Source organism: Delphinapterus leucas, chromosome 14 (assembly GCF_059928025.1).
Source record: "Delphinapterus leucas isolate spDelLeu-1000000601 "Yukka" chromosome 14, BTC_Dleu_Yukka2, whole genome shotgun sequence".
In the NCBI taxonomy this organism is placed as follows: domain Eukaryota; kingdom Metazoa; phylum Chordata; class Mammalia; order Artiodactyla; family Monodontidae; genus Delphinapterus; species Delphinapterus leucas.
The window spans coordinates 82,820,673-82,844,948 of record NC_143142.1 but is presented as its reverse complement, the minus strand read 5'-3'; positions in this window follow the sequence as shown (position 1 = coordinate 82,844,948).

Genomic DNA, 24,276 nt, shown 5'->3' with positions numbered 1-24,276 from the left:
GCCACCCTCCAGGCCAGCCACGTTCTTAGGAAGACCTGCCCTCTGTGCCTGGGCACCTCCATTCAGGGGTGGCCCTTGGCCAAGACCTCTCTCAGGTGCCTCTGCTGAGACCCCCTTATGGGGAGGGCAGGGGGAGGAGGTGGGGGGACTTGAAGATGCCTTTCTCCACCGTGACTCAGTAACTCGGTAATTCTCCTCCTGGCCCTTCCCCTCCCCCTTCTTCTGTCCTTTGTTCAGGGATCTTCGGGCAGTTGGGTTTGATGCTGAGGTATTTTAGTAGCGTATTTGAAATATTTGATTTTGTTGTTTCACTTATAAAACCTGAGTATCTTGCTGTTCTAATGAGGCATTTAAAAACCATCATTATTTTGATAGCTGCGACTTTTGACATATCGTTTTCAATTTTTGCATCTACTGGATGTCATGTTAATCTTGTTTCCTTTCTTCCCTTTTTTTCTCAAAATACCATGTCTTTTGTTCATTTCTCTTTACTTACTGAAATACTGGGAAAAATCAGATTTCCATTTTTCTAATGTTCTCTTATATTAAAACATGTTTTAACTTCTATTTTTCTATTAATGTTGAGAATTTCTGTACCCATAATATTCAACTAATCAAAAGGAAACATGCTGGAATTTTTAATTCCAGATTTTTTCCTACTATGCTTTGGCTGTTTTAGAAAATCCTTTAAACTTCAAAACCACACAGCCTCAGCAATTACTTGTTTTGCATAAAGATTTTAAGTCTAGATGCACCATTTTCTTTGCCAAGGAGGCTTTCTTATAACCCATGGTGTCTTCTTTGTCCCACTCCTTTTGTGCTTGGTTGCATTCCTACGATTTTGTTTCTGTTTTGGGGCAAAGTGGATAAATGGGAGGTCAGAATTTCAGTGTCAACGTGTATTCTATTTTCTCATACGATTTAAATGACAGTTTTCCTGGGTAGAGCATTGTAAATTGTCTATAAGCTTAATAAAAATTAGAAAACTACAAAATACAATGTATAGGTGTGTATCATTGTGGGCAGCAGGAACACTTGGGCACCATTACTGGGAGGTAGACTAGTTCAGCCACTCTGGAAGACTGTCTAGAACTACTTAGTTTTACAAATAAATTACCAACCAGTGTATATATGTGTATATGTATAACTGACATATGGAAAGAGAGAATTTTGCATACATCCAAACAGAGATGTGTTGGAGAAATTCTGTAAGTTTATCTGCTGTAGCAGCCAATTAAAGGCCAATCAGGTTATACTTCCAGGAGAGTAGACAGTTTAATACAGTGGATACACAAAGGAGTATCACAGAAGGAAAAGACAATATACACATAATCAAAAAAAATTAAGGGTTTCCTGCTAGGTAATATGCCAGAAAAGATACAGAATTCAAAAAAATACGTATAGGAATTCCTAGTAACATATAGGCTACCGAGACTAAATCATAAATAGAAAATATGCATCACCCAATAACAAGGTTGAATAGTAATGAAAAACCTCCCAATAAGGAACCAGGACCAGATGGCTTCATTAGTGAATTCTACCAAACATTTCAAAGAGCATCAGTGCCAATCATTCTCAGATTCTCCCACAATTTGTAGAGGAGGGAACACACCCAAACTCATTTTACATGGCCAGCATTATCCTGATACCGAAGCCAGATCATAACACTACAAGAAAACTGCAGACCAACCTCCCTGGTGAATACAGATGTAAAACTTCTCAAAATATTAGCAAACTGAATTCAACTCGTACATTAAAAGAATCTTGCACCACAGTCAAGTGGAATTTGTCTGTGGGGTGCAAGGATGGTTCAACATATACAAGTCAATAAAATGATATACCACATAAATAGAATGAAAGATAGAAACCATATGATCAACACTTACCATAAGAATGGTCATTATATAATGAGAAAGAGGAACTGGCTAACACTCCAGTGCTAATTATTTTGCTATCAAAACATGTACATCTTAAACTTACACAATGATGTCAACTCTCTCTCAATAAAACTGGAAAAATAAGATTTTAAAAACAAGTTCTTAGAAGTACTTGTCGATTCTACTTTTTAAATGTCATTAATATATTGCTGTTTATGCTTTAATATTTTGTTCTCCCTTGCATAGGTCACTTAGGAAGGATATACTTCTATAATACCCATTATCAAAATCTTTAATAAAATTTTAAATGATTATGAATTCTTAAAGAAACACCAATACATTGTACTTTTGTCTTAATTTTGGGGTTTTTAATCTTCTGTATCTAAAGGTTTGCCTAAGTATTAGTAAATAAAGGAGAAGCTGGAGAAATGCAGAACAGAGAAGGTACTATTTTATTTATGCAACTATAATACGCAAACAGTGGCAACATTTAGGGATATGGCTACTTCCCATTGAAGACCTCATTATGAACAGGCCAATGAAGAAAAGAAAGGTAATTGTGACCAATTATTCTGGAATTAGGATGTGTGTTCAAAGAAAAAACTGCATATGAATAATCCTAAAATGAGCAGTTAGGGGAAATGTGACTACAGTTCATCCTTAGCCTTGTGAAGCTGCATTCATTTCTAATAATTTTAGAATGAACGGCATGCGGTTCCTCCTGTCTGACAAGCATGGGTAGACACCAGCCAAGTGAACTCTTTTCAAATATAACTTGCCTGCCACACAAATAATTCATTTAGAAAACATACACATGAATATTAGATTTCACAAACATTCACTACTTTATCCATGGATATGTGATCAAAGAGTAAAAGAAAATTGGCCCCAACATTATGATTTGAAAATGAAATGATTTTAAAAGGGTAAAACTATTTCATTAAGAAAGAGTCAAAGGATAGAAGTGGCTGCGTGGAGCTCTCAAGTTCTGTACTGGAATCTACAGAGACAACCATTCTCCAGAAAACCACTCTAACGTGGCGACCAAACTATTCCACATATTCCCCAATTCACCACCAGTTTCCACGTCTTCAGAAGACTGATCACATCTGACATCATGTCGAGAGCTCCGTGGATCATTTGGCTGCACTGTGGGTTTTACTGTAGGTGAAACGGGAACCACTGGAGAATTTACACAGAAATGAAATGATCTGACTGTCTTACATCATCAGGGGATCACTGGAGGCTCTGAGCAAAGGCAGAAGCAAAGAGACCAAGCAAAAACGGGACCAAGCAAGAGATGGGGTCGGGAGCACGGCAGTGGCAGCTCAGAGAGCAAACGGGCCGCTTCATCGCCAACACCGGGAGCGTAGGCGACAGCCTTCCAGAGAGGCTCCACCAGCTCCCAGAGCTATGCAAGTTCAGGTCCCCATGACAAATCCCTTATTAATATACGTAACAGGGTGGGGGGGAGGCAGGATGAGACAATACATACGTATATACGTCCTAGCGGTTCTACTTCTGATCACATCCTGACACACACAGTAAGGTAAGTAAAATCTGAGCAACATTTAGGAAGTAAAATAAATATTAACCTAATCACCCACTTGACAGCAGCGAGGAGGGAAGTAAAATAAATATAACCTAATCACCGACTTGACAGCAGCGAGGAGGCCTGAAGGAGATGAAGAAGTGAGCATGATCGGATAGACGGCAGTGGCATCACCAAGACTGATAATGGGAGAGAGGTAGTGAGTTTAGTGAGTTTACATGGGAAGCCCAGTCCCCATGTGAATCTAATGTGCGATGTTACAGTGTATTCGGTCAGCATCTACTCCCATGTTTTTTTAAATACGTGTTTATTCACTAGATACCTATTTGCTTTTTTAATAAATTTATTTTTTTTATTTATCTATTTTTGGCTGCATTGGGTATTTGTTGCTGCACGCAGGCTTTTCTCTAGTTGCGGTGACCCGGGGCTACTCTTCATTGCAGTGGCTGCTCTTGTTATGGAGCACGGGCTCCAGGCGCACGGGCTTCCGTAGTTGTGGCACGCAGGCTCAGGAGTTGTGGCTCGCGGGCTCTGGAGCACAGGCTCAGTAGTTGTGGTGCATGGGCTTAGTTGCTCCGTGGCTTGTGGGATCTTCCTGGACCAGGGCTCGAACCCGTGTGCCCTGCATTGACCGGCGGATTCTTAACCACTGCGCCACCAGGGAAGCCCTACTCCCATGTTAATTCAAAGAGCAAGTTGGAAAAGGAACATTCTAAGAGCCAAGAAGAGAACCAGCAAGAGATGGTGTCCAGTAGCCCGGGGTGAAGAATTTGAAGATGAAGGAGCAGAGAACGGGGTCAATTGCAGCAGAAGGTTTAAATAAGAAAGAAAGTGTAGAAGAGGACATTTGCAGTTAACAATTAAGGAATTATTAATGACACTAGTTAGCAGTTTCCATTTTATGTTTACATTTATTTTATTAACAATAGGGAATGAAAAACAGTCCCCGAAATGGGTTATCAGTGTGTCCTGTTTGTGATTTTGTATGCATTACATAAAATCTAACTGAGAAGACTATCTTGAAGAAAAAATATGGCTTCTATTCTGCATCCGCCTTGGAGATCAGCATAATGCAAAACACCTACAATGTGCTTGATGTTTGACTGGATACTGTTTTGTAATCGTCGTCCCTCTTGTCCGCCCCCCTCTGCAATGCTTTTGATCTTACCTTGCCGAGCCTCATTTCCCACATCTTATACTCCTGACCCTATCTCCCTTTCTGTATCTGTAGGTTCTTCTCCAATTTTTAAGTAATGTAGTGAACTGCTGCGTATTCCAATACTAACAGCTCTTCAAGATCTACTGAGAACAATCCGTCGTTTTACAAGTTTCAGGATCACTACGCCCTCCCCAGAGTTCAAAGCACTCCTTGCAGGATGTTAAGCGGCGTACAGACGTTCTTAAAATATACTGACGGTAAATTGTGAAATATTCGCTTATGGAAATGAGAGCAAATATTAGAAGTAAAAATAAAATAGCAAAATTAATATTTTAAACATGGATATTATGTTCCGGAAACTGTTGCAAATATTTTATATGTATTATCTCACTTTTCATAACAACTCTGAAGATACTATTATCCCAGAATTATGGATTAGCAAACTCAAGAACAGAGAGGTTAAATAAACTTTCCCAAATTTACACCAGTAACAGTTGAAAAAAAATGAAGTCCTTCTGAGTCCAGGCCCCAGATACCCTGATGTGTGTGGCAGTGCACACACCAAATAAGAGATAACCATCTTGGAATTCATGCAAGTATCACACGTCACTCAAGAACATGACATGGCACCAATGAAATTTCTGTTTTTAAAAAAGTTGGCATTTTACTGTCATTAGAAAAATCAGCTGTGTTTTCTCTGAAGGCAAATGAACACGTTCCACATTCGAATTAAGTCCGATCACAGTCCTTGGTAACCTCATAAAAAGTCATTTTAGGGTTTCCCTGGTGGCGCAGTGGTTGAGAGTCCGCCTGCCGATGCAGGGGAAACGGGTTCGTGCCCCGGTCCGGGAAGATCCCACATGCCACGGAGCGGCTGGGCCCGTGAGCCATGGCCGCTGAGCCTGCGAGTCTGGAGCCTGTGCTCCGCAACGGGAGAGGCCACAGCAGTGAGAGGCCCGCGTACCGCAAAAGAAAAAAAAAAAGTCATTTTAGAAGGTGAAATCTTTAAGTTACTAAAATTTTCCTGGTTATAAAAACTCTCACATTTTTTAAATCGCCAAGATAATAATCCACTTGTGTTAGATCAAGATTATCACACCCCACAAGACAATGTGGAGGTGATGGAGAGGAAAGGCAGAGCGAGTACGTTCTTGGAAGGAAAACTGTCTAGAAAAGTAATAGGAGGTTGCAATTGCTTCCTGGAAAGCAAGGGAAAATGCAAGTCCCCCCCACACCGGGGGAAACTAGAGCAAACGTGCAACACCTGCTCACAGGTTTCAGAGAAAGCAGGAAACCCAGCACTCAATGCCTTGATGGTTTTCCATGGATGCAGCCCAGGACACAGAAAGGGGACCTGGGTCTCATGACAATGACACAGATGCTTTTTACTGAGACTGCTTCATTACTCCACCCCTCCTTCCCCATCAGCTCCCGATGGCTACACCAGCTCACAGAAGCGAATGCAGATGTGACCAAGTAGGCACACCAAGGAGGCCATGGCCAGGAAGAGGGTCCAGTGATAAACGCTTGGTTAGATGTCTAGAGATACAATCCTTCGGGCTAATCGGGTAACTTGTAAGATAAGCAGGATCACACATTGAAGTATATCTCATCCCTCACACCTTCCTGTTAGCTATTATTTTAGTAAAAATGCTTTCTTCCAATTGCTAAGGGAATGGGAGTTTTGAAGGAGAAGGTAAAGAAGGATTTTGGAGGATTGAATCATATCATTTGGGAGTGAGTTAGGAAAACTCAGGCTCTACCAGAGGCTTCCATCAACCAAGGATGACCAGCAATGTGTAGAAAACATGCTGCTATAAGAAGGTTTAGTTTTTACAAGTTTCTCAGTCAAACCTTGGCTAAAAGGAAATATGTCTAGTATAGGAAACCACCTTGGAGCTGGGTTTGACCACAATGGGCCATTCCTTTCTATCTGTAGAACCAGCAAAAAAAAAAAAAAAAAACCGAGAGAGAGACATCAGTGCTGAGACATGCCCACAACAAGGATAAGTGAGAAAACACAGACCCCTCCCCGACTCCCAGGCTCCCTGATTCCACAGGGAGGGGAGTCAGAATTTCACTGAGAAACGCAGTCTTGCATGTTAAGAATCAGCTGAGGGGAGACCAGAGCCGGCCTGCCTGCATTTCTTACCGTTAACCAAGGAAGGGGATGGATCACCCCTCGAGCACCTTCCCTAACACCACGTAAAGACACTTCTCCTAAGCCATCAGTCCTCTTTCCACAGGCACCTTCTTTCTGGAACAAAGATGTTCTAGGATGCCCGATCCCTAGCACAGCACGAGCCACAATTACCTTGATTCAGACACTCTTACGGTCAATGTCCTGCCAACGTGTCTCTTCTGTCCTTCACAGAGAATCGCACCGGGCAGCAGCTTCTCAGAAGCTAGATTCTGCCACCAGGTAGGACCACGTGACTGGCTCCTGCAAATGAAGTGACCCGAGGCACTTCCTGGTCTGGCCCCTGAAACGCCCACCCCTGCACTGCCCTGTGCTTCTCCCTCTGCCGGAACAGCTCCTCCCCCACCCAGGGGGGCTTAGAAGCCATTCGTTGAAGGTGCTAAAGACCCTCACACCAGCGCCAGGACGTCTGTGTGAAGGGGGCTGCCCTGCTGGCCTAGACAACTCTCCGGTATTTTAGTTTCTATTGTGTCTGAGCCATTAATCACTTGGGGGCCAGTTTCTTATTGGCTCTAGTCCCCCCACTAACAGACACACCTAGAACAGCAGGACCTCCTGAGGCGCCGCCTGCCCCTGCGCTTTGATGTGAGTGCGAAGCTTGCCCATCCCATTGCAGCTTTCCTTCCTTTGTGATGAGGCCTCACCTGTTCGGCCTCCGGCACAGGTAGTCAGGGATGATAATGCACTAAAGAAACTGAGAAATGCTCAGGGGGGTCATTTCAGAAAGATTAAAATAGCCTAATGGATGAGCAGTACCCTGCTCCTCTGCTACCATAAAGGACAGTTATTAAAACCAACGATTATTGTTAAGGACAACTCTCTGACCCTGGGGGGTGGGGTAGAAATCATCCGGCTTCACTTACAACCGTTTGGCTTCCCGCACCCCAGTGACTTTTCAGAAGGAAAGAAGGACTTTTCAGACCAATTAGCTCGGTGGGAAATGTAACTGGAGACAAAGATACAAGCACGGGAGAAAAATGTGAGCGATACCTTTCATTTCCTTAAAGTTAAATGTCCCTTTTTGTTCCCAGCAATATCACGCCAGCCATTCAGTCTCAGACGGAGAGGTGATTTCATCGGCCCCTAGAAACTGCACTGAGCCCCAGGAACCGTGATGCAGAAGCACGCTGTGTGACAATGGCTTTTCTCTGTCACTCCCCAGCTCTTTCCCGTGTCCCTCTTCACCCCATTCAGTTTTTAATTTGCTTGTCATACAATCCCTCTAACCTCGCCTATAAACAAAAAAATAAAAGCTCTCAGCAAGACGGAGCATCGCTGTACACCAGAGCGCTTAAAACGGGTGCGTTTCACTCCGTCTGCAAAATCCCTGCTGCGGTAGCTGCTGCAAACCACCGATCCCCCAACCCAGTCAGCGATGCCCACTTCCTACGATCCCCCTGCTCGGGCTGTCAACACACAAGATCCCCTTTTTGAAGTTCTCAGCATCTCCCCCCCAAAATTTACCTTAGGCCACCGTGTCACAAGTCTCAGCCACTTCAGAGACGGACATCCACTCAAGAGGGTTTGCTGCTTGATGAACTCATGTCGGCCTCAAAGTGAGGGCTGGGCGGCCTCTCTCCCTTGTTCTGTGCCGAAACAGTCACGCCAAGATTGATTTTAGAATCAGAATTGTGGTGCTTCAAGGGATCTTACAAATCCTGTAGTACAACTCTGTGGGATCTACAGGTTAAGTGACTTGCTTGAGGGCCACCAGATTCACGAGTGGAACGTCAGCTACGTTAACCCAAGGCGCCTGGTTCCCAGCTCTCATTCTTCTCTGTGCTATGTTATGAGGATTTTTTTTTTTTTTTTTTTTTTTTTGCGGTACGGCCTCTCACTGTTGTGACCTCTCCCGTTGCGGAGCACAGGCTCCGGATGTGCAGACTCAGCGGCCATGGCTCACGGACCCAGCCGCTCCGCAGCATGTGGGATCTTCCCGAACCGGGGCACGAACCCATGTCCCCTGCATCGGCAGGCGGACTCTCAACCACTGCGCCACCAGGGAAGCCCATGAAGATTGGTATTATGAAACCCTGTACCATCTAAAAGATTAGGGCAAAGATCGGTTTATGCCTGTGCTGCCCTATTTCCAATGTTAATTAGCGAGTTCCTCGTGTGACTCATGTCAGTGATGCCGCACAGCTCGCTTTATGCACTTCAACGGGCAAATCTGTCAACTTTAGCTCCCGGCTGGAAACATACGAAAGGTTCAGCACTGGACCTTCCAGTCAACATCAACCTACCACCATACAAGCACATGACCAATAATGAACCAGGAAGAAACTTTATCAGTTGGACTTTAAAAAATGTAAACATAAGTATCTATTATTACAGCTAAAATCCACAACACTCACAGCACCGAATTCTGGAGAAGACGTAGAGCAACAGGAACTCTCGTTCATTGCTGGTGGGCATGCAGAATGGCCCAGCCGCATTGGAAGACAGTTTGTCAGGTTCTTACAAAGCCCGACAGAGGCTTATCATCCGACCCAGCAATCATACTCGTACGTATTTACCCAGGTTAACTTTTGTTCACACCAAACCTGTACGTGAATGTTGATAGCAGCTCTATTCATAACTGTCAAAAACGGGTAGTAACCAAGACGTCCTCCAATAGGTCAGTCAATAAACTATGATACACCCAAATAATAGAATATTATTCAGTGATAAATGAACTGTATCAAGCCATGAAAAGATGGAGGAACCTTCAGTATACACTGCTAATTGAAAGAAGCCCATCTGTAAAGACTACATACTGTATGATTCTAATTATGAAATTCTGGAAAGGGCAAACTTAAAGAGAAATTAAAAGGATTAGTGGCTGCCACGGTTTCAGAGGGAGGTGATGAGGTAGAACACAGGTCATTTTTAGGGTGGTGAAGCTATTCTGTATGATACTGTAACAGTGGATACATGACATGAATTTGCCAAAACACAAAACTGTACAGAGTGAACCCTAATGTAAACTATAGACTTTAGATAATTATGTATTAATATTGGTTCAATATATTATAACATAATATTATATAATTATACCAAAATACAAGATGTTAATAGGGAAACTGTGTCCCCTATGAGGGGGAAAGTGAGAATTCTGCTCAATTTTTCTATGAACATAAGACTGCTTTAAGAGTAAAGGCTATTTTTTTAAATGTAAACGCTGCATATTCAACAAGAAAAGCATTACCATGTCGATATAGTTCTTGCTGACGTAATCTTCCAACTGCAAATGTTCTCATCTTTCAATCCAAGTTACTGAGGCCATCCCCAAGCCTCTTCAATCACTTACGATCAATTGTTTAATCGTAAGTCGCTGCCCTTGTGGATAGTACCTTCTAATGATGACAGTGTCATACATTCATGTACTGCTGACGTAATTGCCACGCGTTGCTCTAAATTCTTCCTATGTGTCAACACTCCCAAGGAATGAGGTCGCTAGTATCATCCTCACACAGATGTGAGAACTCTGGCTCCTGGAGACTAAGGTACTTGCCATAGTTAGAGACAGAAAGGTTCTCAAAGAACTGAGATTTGAACCCAGACCACCTGCTTCTGCAATACCTGCTCATAACCACTGCATCAGCGCAGGTAAAACTAAGGTGAAACTTATGAGTCTGACAAGTGATTACAGCTCTTCCCAGAGAACCCAAAACACAGCGGCAGAAACTAAGGAATCAAAAATGAACGAAGTAAGATTAGGAGCCTCAAAATCTATCAACTAGCGAACTGTGTTAAAGGGCTGGAACAGCAAAGCAGACGTAAAGGAGATCTTGGGGGATCAGACTTCAGAGAAGACTTCATCTAAAAGACCCTTGAAGGCGGGAGGCGGAGCAGAGGGGCACAAAAGAGCACTCGTATTTGGGAAGCGCGGGTAGTTAGACAAACCCGCCTGAGCGTGAGAAGATGGTCCAAGATTAGGCGAGCCTGGGTCAGATAAGGGAGAACATTCTGCGCTCGCGGTTCTCCAAGCGTGGTCCCTCGGCCAGCAGCAGCGGCATCACCTGGGAGCTGTAGATACGCAAGTTCTCGGGCTCCATCCTCAGTTTCAGCATCTACACAGCCGACCCTTGAACAAGGGTCGTGGGGGTGGGGGTCAGGGAGGCTGACCCTCTGAACAGTTGAAAAGCTGCGTGTAATATGCCCTCCATACACAGGGTTCCTCTCTATCCGATGTTCCTCAGTCTCTGCAGTTCCCCATCCGAGGAGTCAACCAACTGGGGCCTGTGTAGTATTCTACAGTATTTACTACTGAAAAATATCTGTATATAAGTGGACCCACGCAGCTCAAACCCATGTTGTCTATGGATCAACTATTTTAAAGCCCTCCAGGTGACTCTGATGCAGGCTAAATCCTGAGAACCACGAAGTCAAACATGTGGATGTCATTTGGTATGAGATAGAAAGCTACAGAAGGATTTTATGAAGGGGAGAAACAGGTGTAGCTAGTAAAATCTACTCAGCTCGTCAACATCGAGTTCCATGGTCATTCTAGGTTGTTTTGAAAATCTAGAAGATTACACCATCGGCTGATTATGTGACTCCCCAACTTCCAAAAATTTGTCTCTGATGCTATTAGTTACTTTAATAAAGAGACTTACTGGACTTAAGTCTCTTTATTTCTTTGGCCAATAACTAATACCTCACAGCATCCCCATCTCAGACTTACATATAGATATACATTCCACTTACAAGAAATACTCTGCTATGAACCCAGAGAACATATTTGAAACCAGAAAATAAAGCCTTTGGGAGTCATTGAAGAGGCCCTTGTTTTGTTCCCGTTCTTTTTTTTTTTTCCTTTTAAAGTACCCATTTTAAAACTGGCTGGGGGCTACCTCCACTTTATAATGAATCCATTACCTTTAAAATTCCAGAGAATCTCACTGGTCTGTGAGGACAGAATTGGGTTTTGGCGGGGCTAGGGGGGGATTGTGTCATTCACCTTGTTTCCTCTCCTCTTTTGGAAGAAGGGCTCTTGTTTTACCCCAGCTGGTTCAAGATTAAGAATTTGGAGGCTTTCAACAATAAAAATCACCTGACAAGGTAAAGTCTTTAAAAACATTGGTTCATGGAGAAATGAAAATTATGATTGTACTAAGGACAGAGTTGACAGTCATAAAAAGTTACCATCCTGTTGTTGGCAACTTTAGGTTATGCGAAGGGGGATTCACCATACCACTAGGGAAAAGATTTGAGGAAACTGTTATTGCCATAAAAAATCTGTTCCCACCTATGCTGTTCTTGGTTAGCCACTGTCTTTGGAATCTACTGGAGACCCCCAAGTTTGAGATATATGTAATTAGGTAGGTTGCTTCCTTGTGTGCTCTATTCTACTTGTTTATGACTTTCCAGTTTACATGCCTAAAGGATTATGGGGAAATGGAACCATTCGCTTACTAGAAAGGGATTCATGATAACAATAAACCCACCACTTGGATTTATGTGATTTCTAGGGCCACTAGAATGGAATTTGCTCTCTTCCTGGTAAGTACCTTGAACTTCCCACCTGTGCCTTCATGGCCACATCTGTCTAGCACATGACACACTCCAAGCCCCTGAGAGGCATTTGTCAAAGTCAGCTATTCAAAGTACTTTACAACAGGTATTAATACTTTACAACAGGTATTAATAATACTTAGCTCCCCTGCCTCTGGCCTGCCTACTAAAGAAACATCAATCCCACTTTCTCCTTTCCTACCTAGGATTTTTAACTACATGCACCTTTTACTGGTTTTCTAGTTTAATTCACTTTTCCATGTGAATAGAAAATAATCTACCATCAAAATAAATGATGTGAGTGGTCTTAATAGTAACTACCACTTTTAAGCAACCATAAAATAGACTTGATATATTATGACAAAGCAAATGATTTTTTGTGGAAACAATAGATTTTAGAACACTGTCTTGAAATCCTGACTGAATAAAGTCATTAGGATGTCTCAAACAAGTAATGTGTGTTTAACTTTAAATCAAATTACATTTATTGAAACAATTAACCAACTATATGAAAATATCTGTCTTTAGGACAAATTAACAAGAAATACAATAAATCTCTTCCCAATCACCATTTTTCATTATTCTGGTTATAGAAAATTCAAAACAAATGCCAATCTCTTAGCTTACTTTTTTTAAATAACATAATTAAAGTTAAGTCCTTCCATTTTAGATTCAGAGACAAATCCATTGATAAATTATTGAAAATATAACTTTATAATATTGTTTTTATCACCTTTATTCAACCAGTTCTCATTTATGTTGCTTACAGACATGAGATTCCAATCTGGACTAGCTTTTGGGTTATACCGAACATGCTTTTAAGAGATATTGAAACAGGCTGGGACCTGGGACCCTTAATGCAGGGCTTGCACCTGGACAAACGTCTCCACGAGCAACAGATACGCAGAAACTCTAAGGGACTAGAAATGACCGCCGGCATGCGCAGTTGGGGCAAATTATGAACAAGACACAGAAAGGCCAAAAAGCAACTGCCATTTCTGAGGTGCTGGGAGCAAAAGCAGGGTCCTGCTCATGATGCCGACACACAGCATCGCAAAGGGGGTGGGCGGACCACCTAAGACCCCCTCCAGCCCGACCCAACAATCCGCTCCCACCCGCATCCCATTTAAGGCATCAGCCCGCCCCACTCAGGGAGCAGCAAGGGCACCTGGTACTCGTTGCCGCCCCCTCGTGCTGCAACAAGAGGCCCGGAATAGCCTCGGCTGAATTCCTCCTCCGGCCTCTGATCGATTCTACTGATTAAAGAGTCTCAGAACCTGCAGTGGTAACTATTACAGAGCAGCACCGTTCTACAAATTATTAAGCTTACCAAATTCAACCCCTCATCAGAAACTCCACAGAATTTCCAAGAAAGTGGCCAAAAATTCGTTAGCTCTCACCACACATTTTATACTTGGCCTGATTTGTTAGAAAGTTCTTCCTCATACTGACCTCAAATCACTTAAATTTCAATCTGTGTGGTTTCTAATTCTATCGCTTGGGACTAAACAGTGCATCTTATTTTTTAAGAGTATCATGTTCTCTTATTTTCTTCTCTTCCGACAAGTTATTTTTTAACTGTTCTCAACATGCCAAAGTTTTAAGCCCTTTTGCATCCATTTCATTCACTTAGAGAAAAATCACATATATTTAAAACCATGCCGTTGAGAACTCAAAGTACTTGATTTTCTCTTCACATTATGAGTAACTACAATAAACCATGCACTGGCCTTGATGCTCTGGGTACAGTTTAAAAAGTTAAGGATTCAGGTCTTCCCTGGTGCCGCAGTGGTTGAGAGTCCACCTGCCGATGCAGGGGACACGGGTTCGTGCCCCGGTCTGGGAAGATCCCACGTGCCGCGGAGCGGCTGGGCCCGTGAGCCATGGCTGCTGAGCCTGCGCATCCGGAGCCTATGCTCCGCAACGGGAGAGGCACAACAGTGAGAGGCCCGCGTACCGCAAAAAAAAAAAAAAAAAAAAAAAAAAAAATTTAAGGATTCAGCCTACCAGACTTAAGTCTTATTTTTCTTAGAACCCTAATATATTACATTTCTGCTAGTTTTTATGCACCTTTCCTCACATAACGCTTAGAAATTAACAATAAAGGCTTTTTGCCTTTTTAATGTTAGTAGTTGCTAAGCCTCATATCTCCCACACTCTATACTTTAAGATAGACTGATAGTAGAAGCCAGCTCAGGCAGTATCGTTTGTAAAGGTAAATAATAACGAGAAGGCTACAAAGCAACAGAGTTTGCTGTAAGACTGAGGTTAACTGGAACAAAACATTTGAAAATAGATTTGTCAGTATATGTAATAGGAAACACCAAAGTGTTTAGACCGCTTAATTTCTGAATTGAAATTTCCATTTTGGTGAGCCTGTCCTCAGGAAATATTGAAAGCAAATTCATAAAGATGTATGTAACGGCAGTATTTTTAGAATTGATTTTTTTGGTGAAAGTGAAACATAAGTAGTTTTTTAAATGGGAAACCACTATAATAATTACAATTGTTAAAATCAAACACAAAGGGAGACCAAACTTGGAAACTTCCTGAGCAGACGAAACCACTTTACTCATACAAGCAACAATTTAGCTTATTTTGCAAGACAAGTGAGACTTGACCTCGTACACCTCGTTAATGCCGCTGAAAATCATAAGCGCAACTTAAATTTTTCCCCCAGGTTGACAGACGCTAACCAATTCCTTACCGTCAAAAAAAACGCTTATCACCAAACACTGTAAGGAATACACAGTCGCTGCCTCCTTATTGTATAAAATGCTTTATAACATGCCTCTGAGGCTCAGTCCATGTTTGGTTTCAGGGCTCCCGGTTCACCAGCTTTGTGTCTGTGCACAATAAATTTTTACTAATTACTTACCTCAGTGACTCAGTGGTTTTACCCCTGCTATTTCTGAACGTTTGACACAATTATGTAAAAACACAGAATTCTGGATGGAAAACCAATGGTAACAAATGCATATTCTCATTACAACAGCTTGGATTTTTAGTGCATTTAAAAAATATATTTTCAATTCATCCAACACATTGTAAGGCTTTTACCACATTTATTATAAATGTTTGCCTTTGGAGTCATGAGACTTGGGCCAGCTCCCAGCTCGTCCACTTGCCAGTTGAGGCCAAGTAACTGAACTATTTTTAGTTTCCTCATCTCTAAACCTGAGGTAAGGACGCTTATTTTACAAGGTTCCAGTAACTAAATATTTCTCCAGAGGTCTAAAACACCATGTCAGCACTTTGCAAAACTGTGTCAGCATGACTAATGAAAAGTTTCTCTTGCTTTGGTTTGGTTTTTCCCCTCAAAAAACAACCATATAAACATTGTGAACCAAAGAAAACAACCAGTAGGTCTGCTAACCTTGTGTATCTCTCAAGGGCCACACAAAGAGCAAAAAGAAAACAAAAAGGGAAGCAGAAAATCATAACAAGGTTGGAAAGCATGACGTGGAAAATCTACACTCCGAAATGCTGAAAAACAGACTGACGGAAAACATAAAAGCCAGGGGAAACACTCACCCAAGAGAGCAGAGGAAAGCGTAGTCCTTCCCAGAAGAGCTCTGAGCAAACTGAAGCCGAGAAGCAACCTGTATAAGAAGCAGGTGTGCACCTCCCGCCCACGGGCAGGGTAACCACTGACAACCTTAATTGCCGACAGCTGGCCAGTGGGTGCTGCCTCTCCCGGTTCCTCGGGCCCAGGGCTGCTTAACCACTAACAAGGTCAATTCCTGACAGCTGGTCACATGGCTGCTGCTTCTCCCCATTCCTGGGTTCTGTCGGGTGGAAAAAAGCTTTAACTTCTTGAATAAAACCTGAGAACCACTCTCCAAAAAAAGTGGTTTGTCTAGGTAGCCACTGGGCGCTCAAGCCCAAGTGAAAGAGCAAAGCTTGAGGAAACTCTGGGCTTTGTATCAGATGCTGAAAAAAAAAAAAGAAAGAAAGAAATCGCATGTGTAACAAAAACGTCGAAGGCAGCTTTACGCGGGAATAACCCCAAGTGTTGTCCCTGGAGATTCGGAGCCTTTATGTTGGCATTTGGGGGGATCTGCAGCTTGGCTCCCTCTGTGTTCTACCCACACCCAGGCCCACTTCCCAAAGCCACCCCATGGGTCCTTCCATTAAAAGGAACGGACTGTTAGGAAAACGCGTCCACAGCAGCAAAGGAAAACCACCCAAGCCAGCTTATATCTATCAACCTAATTCTTCACGGTAACAGGTTGTAAGGGGTGATCACCGAGTTTCTGAGGAAAATGAAAAGAATGTGTTAAATACAAGACAGCAGGCCCAAAATGGAGTCGCTTATGCTAAGCTACATGTAGCCAAACCAGGGCAAACTTGATTACAGTTTCAGCTCTCCGGGAAATGGGATCTTAAACCAGTCAGTCAGGAATCAGCTGATCAGCAGTAGTTACGTAACCTGCTTGAGACGCCCCTGCCGTCCCCTAAAGAAAAGTAACTTTGCAATAACCAACCTGCTCTTTTTGCAAAGTATAACTTCCTTGTTCCCATTCCACTCTGCCTGTAAAACTCTCATTTTATACAGCTCTTTGGAGTTCCTTTCTACCTGCTAGATTGGATGCTGCCCAACTCGAATGGATTTTTGCTCAAATGAATTGTTAAAATGTTTCATATGCCTCAGTTTATCTTTTAACACATGAAAAACATTATCAACACTCAGTCAGTTCCTAATCCAACAATCATAGCTATAGCCATTTAATTTTTAAACACAACGAAACAGATGCTTTGCAATTATTCATACACTTCTGCCAACAAGGTTCCCTGATTGATGGCACCTTATCAACGAAAGAAATTCAGTGAATCTGATGTGTTTTGCTCATAGCAAACTGCTGTCTGCGCCTGGTGTGTCTTAGTTCTACACGCAAACATTCCATTCTTTGAATAATATGCATAAAAATCCTGCCAGAGATCAATGTTAAACACATGAGTCTCTACTTTTCTAAATCTGACAATGTCCCCAGTTTAAAAATCAGAATGACATTGTCTTGACATTTCTCCCATTTTCCACATGTTTCAAAAATGACCCACCTGATTCAGCAATTTCCAATTTCATTTGCAAGTGCCTTTGGTAGGGTAGGAAGAAATTTGAGCCCAACACTTGACTATTTTGAAAAATAACATTTTGTGTATCTGCACAAGAGTTTTATATTATTATTTTTTTATTACCCATAATAAATCTATGAGTCAGATATTTTTTCCCATTTTTAACATAAGAAGGATAGAAGAATGATGCTCAAAGAAGCAAGAAATTTCCTAAAGTCCAAGAACTAGTGACAATGCCAAGTTCCTATCTATGTCCGTTTGGGGAAAAACAGTCCTCTTTTGGTTTTTATCTATACTTTTTTCACACATTTTTTTGTGTGTGAAAATAACTTAGAAGATAGAAATAGAGTAGCGGTTTAAAAGGTCAACACTTATCATTTCACAATAAACTCTAATAGCAAAACCTTCCTCTTCTGATCTTTGTAAAATGAAAAACTAATGAGATTAAATAAATGAATAGACCTGTGTTGCTAGCATTTTGGCGTCTGCTCATTTCAGGACACAACCTTCCTTACAGCCTACAGCTCTGTGCCAACACTTGCTATTCGCTCTTGAGTAGGGAGCCCCATCACTTCTTCTCTGTCTTGTACACATCCTTTCAGAAATGGGAACTAAGAAGCTCCTACACAAACAACCAGATTGGCATCTTTAGATACTGCACCCTGTTCATCACAGGGAAGTTAAATAATTGCACATTGGATTGAATTCCAAGAGAAACTCAACTCTCTCAAGCGATTTCTTTTCCAGAAACTTGTGCTTTGAAATGAAGCTGACATTTCACTTAAGCTTTTGAAATCTGCTATCATAGAGGAGAGCAAAGCAGTCTGGTTATTTTCAATTTCTCCTTCCTTGACGATAATACACCCTTGGCTAAAATAGTCACATTTCCTTAAGTTCCCTCACCAACTCCTGTTAGACTGCGTTCAGAGAATCAGTTCAGTCAATTGTTTCCCATGTCTTTGCATTTCTCAAACTCTGTGTGTATGTAAGTATCACCAAGTATCACCTAGGATGCCTGGTTTTAAGAATCAGAAACTTTTGGTGCCACAAGCAGAATTTATTGAAGCCTTGGAATGCCCAAGAGTCTGAATTATAAAATATATACTGTAAGATTTTTAGTGTGGGTGTTGCATATTCACATTTTGAGAAACAATGTTCTACCTTGCAAGAAATAAAATTCTCAAAAAGATCCATCAGGATGTTCCCTGATTCTCTACATTTAGCCCAAGAAGTGATCCAGCCAATGCCCAGACAGCAGACCCTGAGAGCTTGCCTGCATCTCTTCTGCACCTGTCATTCACGTTATCAGTTTGTCCATCTGGCTACATAGTTCAATCACTTTGCTAGAATAACACTTGCTTTAATGTCTCTATTTGGCCACCTGAAATGATCACTGATATCTGCAATTTTCTGTACAGTGTAGATATTTTTGATGCATAAGATTACACTGCCTTCTCCTTCCCAGCTTTCATTGTACAATGTATAAGCTTTCTTTGTGGTTGAATCTCAAGGACTTAGGACAGACCCTGGCAAACAGTAATTCCATAAGTTGAGGGAATCACCATCTTTAATCCTGAATTCCTTTCTCTACAACTTCACTGATACCAGTGCGATAACATTCACTATTCTGAGTCAAAATCTTAAGGTCTTTTTTCAGCTCACTTTTTACATGTCGTAATTGGGTAGCAAAGTATATATTGTACAGGATGTCACTACGAAATAAGGCTATAGACAGAACTAACAGAACTATTCAGGAGTGACTGTTTTCACAGCAAATATGTCCCCAAACAATATTAATTCTCTATTTTTCTTCCACAGACTCCTTTTCAGTATGTGTTAGTAACTCACCACAATTTCGTGTCAATAACAAACTCAATACATAAAAGGAGGGGAATTTTGAGACTATAATCATTATTAGTTGTCCCTTAAATTATTTGACATTGGTACTATAGTATCCCTTTTATAGAAATATAGAAAAAATTAAGGAATACTACTGAATTAAGTCAAATGTATAGAAGCCATATACCTTGATGAAAATATACAAAAGCTGCATGTTTTCACACAGTGATTTCATGAAACTTACTTACTCTATTGTTCCATGAGAATTCAGAGAACTAAATGCCCAGGGAGCCTGGGCAAAGTGACATCCTGTTGACCCTCATGAAGCTTTTGCCTCAAGTTACCAATATGTCCTCTGATCATCACTGATAACCTCTGTGAAGTCTAAAGGTTGAGGAGTGAGGTGGGCTTAGCAACCTCCTGGGCCCCTTCTCCTAGGTCTAGATAGTATTCTAATCTCCAGTCCTCTCCTATCCAAAACTTCCTCCAAAACAGGATGTTAGAACTTCCAATTATAGCTATTTTTATCTAAAAATTATGGGGGAAAAATCAATTCTACTAATGTTTACCATGTGGATTGAAAACGGATGTTCGCCCAGACAAAGTCTGTCATGAATATATAACCATTTGCACTGGTTCAAATTTGTGGAGTTATAGATTATATTTCCTAGCTTTTAATTAAAAACCACAAAATGGGAGGCTGGTTCTAAAAGATGTCTGCAAAGAAATCAAAATTGAAGATAATATTAATAATGCAAGCACAATCAAACAGCAAAAAATATTCAATGTGACCATCATATTGTCCTAGTCCAAGCTCTTTGTTTTTATGAGTTTAAAAACAACGATGGTGGTGCTTCCCTGGAGGTCCAGTGGCTAAGATTCTGCACTTTCACTGCAGGGGGCGCGGGTCTGATCCCTGGTCAGGGAACTAAGATCCCACATGCTGCACGGAGTGGCCTAAATAAATAAATAAATAAAGTGCTTTGAAAAAATTAAAAAATAAAAGCAATGATGGTGTAGTAATTAGGTCTGATAAAAGATCAAAAAATTGTATAAGAAAACTGCTTATCACTTATAATATGCTTCTCTTTAAATGTATATTGTGAAATATTAGCTAATAATCAGTAATTCATTTTAAAATTAAGTATCAAGAACATGAAAACACCTCAATTTTTCAGCAAATGATAATAGAGTACCTTACAGAATTTCAAATGCTGAGAAGGCTTTTTTGAGGTTTCTCACTCAAAAATAGAAAACAAAACCCCATAAATTTGGAAAACACTTGTTCTTTCAGATGTATTAAAAACGGCTGAAATAATACATACATGAAGACCAGCATAATAGCAAAGCAAAATGCATTCCTTTGTCTGCAAATACTGTTAGAAGACATGGAAAACATTGCTGAAAAATTGAAAAAAACAACGTTAGAAAAAAATATGTAGAGTGGGGAAACTGTTACACAGTTGCCTGAAAATACAGATGTTGCTAATGTATGAAGCTTATACTATTTTGGTACATTATAGATTCTCTTTCAACAACGAAACACATTCAAAAGCTACTTTCTGTAAGCCAATAGAAAGAAATACCGGGAAAGATATGGTCTCAATGCTAAATTAGTTCTAAGATAGAAAACAATGTTTTATAGAAAAATCGTGTAAACAACCATTGATGGAACAGCTGCCCCAGCTGAAACAAAGAGAGAATTCCAGAGTGAATCAATGAGCAAGTGAATTTTCTTCACTGCGTTATTCATAAGGAAGCAAATGCAGCAAAACGCACAATGTGTTACAGGATGTCATGGATGTGGCAACTTTTACATAAACGGCACATTTAAAGCATATTAGGGTCATTACAACATTTGTAGTGAGATGGGAAACGACCATGAAACCCTTTTGTATCAGAGGTGCACTAGTTATCTTGGGATAAATTATCTAACTAGTTGTCAAAGTTCAGTGTTCCGAATTTACTAATCTTGTTTGTGAAGACAAGTGGCTATATGGATACTCTTCCCAGTTGAAGTTTAAACACACACACACACATTCTTCCTTCAACACAGAGGTGACATTTTAACCACTGAGAAACGTAACCATTTGTACAAATAAACTTATGCTGTGGAGGTGATATTTTGAAAACAATTGTTTAAGAACCACCTGGGTTCCAATCGTGTTAGCTGTTGCAATTATGGAGTCTCTGTGCTTCAGGTTCTTTATCTGAGAGGGAGATAATAAAACTTACTTCACAGGATTGTGGTTACGATCTGATGAAATAATCATAAGAAGAGCTTAGCCCAGCGTCTAATAAACGGAAATCATTCATTCAATACATGTCAGCTGATGTCAATGTCACTACCGCCACTACCGCCACCACCGCCACCACAGCCATCACAGACTTTACTAGCATGGTTCCCTTGCAGTGTGCCAATGTGCCCAGGTGGAAGGACAGTCCCCAGAACTCCCTTTCTTGTGTGTGTCTGGTTAGGATGGGCCACAGGGGAGATTCGGGGAGCTTCTGGAGGTTGGAAGAGAGGTAGCAGCCACTTTGAAGCACATGGACACTGTCGCTGATCTGCTGAATCACCCCATCAGTATACAGGAGCCCCGGGGCCAGGTGTGTGTCTCAGCACCATCAAGAAGGGCCCTGGGGGCTTGCCTGGTGGCGCAGTGGTTGAGAGTCCGCCTGCCGATGCAGGGGACACGGGTTCGTGCCCCGGTCCGGGAAGATCCCACATGCCGCAGAGCGGCTGGGCCCGTGAGCCATGGCCGCTGAGCCTGCGCATGCGGAGCCTGTGCTCCGCAACGGGAGAGGCCACAACAGTGAGAGGCCCGTGTACTGAAAAAAAAAAAAAAAAGAAGGGCCCTGGCAGCTGCTGGATACCCCCGTCAGCAAGGTCAGAGGCAGCAGGAACGGGTGTCAGTGTGCTCTCGTGGGATCGCAGCATCCTCATTCTCCTCTCCTCTCCTCTCCTCCCACTGTCTGCCCTGAACTTCAAGCTCCAGACGCTGAGACAGAGCCCAAGGGACCACTTAACCATGCGTCATCCTTGTGTAAGCCAATTCCACATACACGCACTTGTGTACACACACACACACACGCGCGCACGCTAATACGCCAGTCAAATGGCCTGCAGAAAGAAGATGTGGCACATATATACAATGGAATATCACTCAGCCATCAAAAGAAACGAAATTGCGTTATTTGTAGTGAGGTGGATGGACCTAGAGTCTGTCATACAGAGTGAAGTAAGCCAGAAGGAGAGACACAAATATCATATATTAACGCATATATGTGGAATCTAGAAAAATGGTACAGATGAACCTACTTGCAGGGCACGAATAGAGACATAGACGTTGAGAACAGACACGTGGACACACCGGGGGAAGGGGAGAGTGGGACGAATTGGGAGATTAAGATGGACATATATACACCACCATGCGTAAAATAGCTAGCTAATGGGACATTAAGCACGATCAAAGTATGAGCACTTTCCCTCGCACACCAAGGACCCTTCCCCCTCACTGTGGCCCCATGACTAATCCTGCCCTTGATTGCATCCCTTCTTCAAGAAGGAAGGCAGGGAACTTCCTAGCTTTATCCACTGCCAAAAAATCAAACTGGACCTTTCTACTTGTTTTATTTATTTTTTATTTTTTTTAACATCTTCATTGGAGTATAATTACTTTACAATGGTGTGTTAGTTTCTGCTGTATAACAAAGTGAATCAGCTATACGTATACATATATCCCCATATCCCCTCCTTGTTTTATTTTTTAATTGCAAAGAGAATATACAGAGAACTTTCAGCCTTGCTGCTAACTACCACTGAGTATAAGATTGCCCTTTCCTGATCATTGTTCAACTATCCTACAGTATCTGCAGGGCTCCTGGAACCAACCTCAAATCCACTCCATCATCAATTTTCAGAATATTCTTCCACTGTTCAGAGTCATGGGCTCCAGGGAAAGACATTGGTGGGATTGTTCACACTCCTGTTTGGTCTTATCTCAGAGCTCAGATTTTTCATATTCCTTTTTTGGTCCAGCTGATCTCTATTCCTCCTCTTTTCCACATTTCTCTACATTAACCACTTCTTCCTCTTACATTATTTCTTTTTGTCTCCCAGCATGCTTCATAATCAGCGCTAGGCACATTCCTGGTAGCTAATAGCAACTTGTAGGGAATACCTGATTTATTATGGATGGATAGATGGATGGATGGATGGATGGATGGATGGACAGACAGATAGATAGACAGGCAGACTTTCGAGGTACACTTTTCTTGGGCAGGAGGTTTCTGATTACCATAAGGAAAATTATAAAAGGAGAGGCGAGTAGACAGTTTATCAAGGAAATATGCTACAAACTATTATTAAGCCAGACGGAGGAAATGAATGCTACGTTCCATACAGTGATCACAAAATTGTCATGAGATGAAGATATAGTAGTTTACTCCTTGCTTTTAATGAGAGCAATTTTAAAAAGAAACAACTCTACTTCATTATAGTTAAGAACAGGAAAGATCTGGTCAGTGCTCTCGCAGGCTCCCCCTCCCTCCTTCCCCACCCTTAGGACTCTCCTACTGCCTATAATTCACTTCCAAGACTTTGATAGCATCCTCATAATGGTCTTCTCAACAGTTTTACCATCAGAGCTTATTCCAAAAGTCCGATTAGCAGAATCCCTCCAAGAATGGAAACGTTCTCTCAAGCATCATGAGCACTCAGAAAAGATCTGCACTGTCTAGCAAGCAATTAAACCCCGAAAACAGGCTGTGTAGCTATTCATCCTCATTAACAGATGGGAGAATACAGGTTGAATTACCTTATAGCAAATTATATGGGAAAGTAGAGAACATAATCATATAACAAAAGACCTCATTAACTCCTCCCATTTTTCAAAGTACACTCCCAGTTGTCATTCTAGCTTCCAAAATAGACTGATACTCCAGAGTCAAAGCAGAGGGTTATTGCAGAATCAGAAGCAGCATTTTCTCTTTAAATCAACTCCATATGCTTCAACAAAAGCCCAGCTGAGAACATCCAGAGTGAGGTAAAAGCAGTGGTCATCCTTCTTGGCTTTTA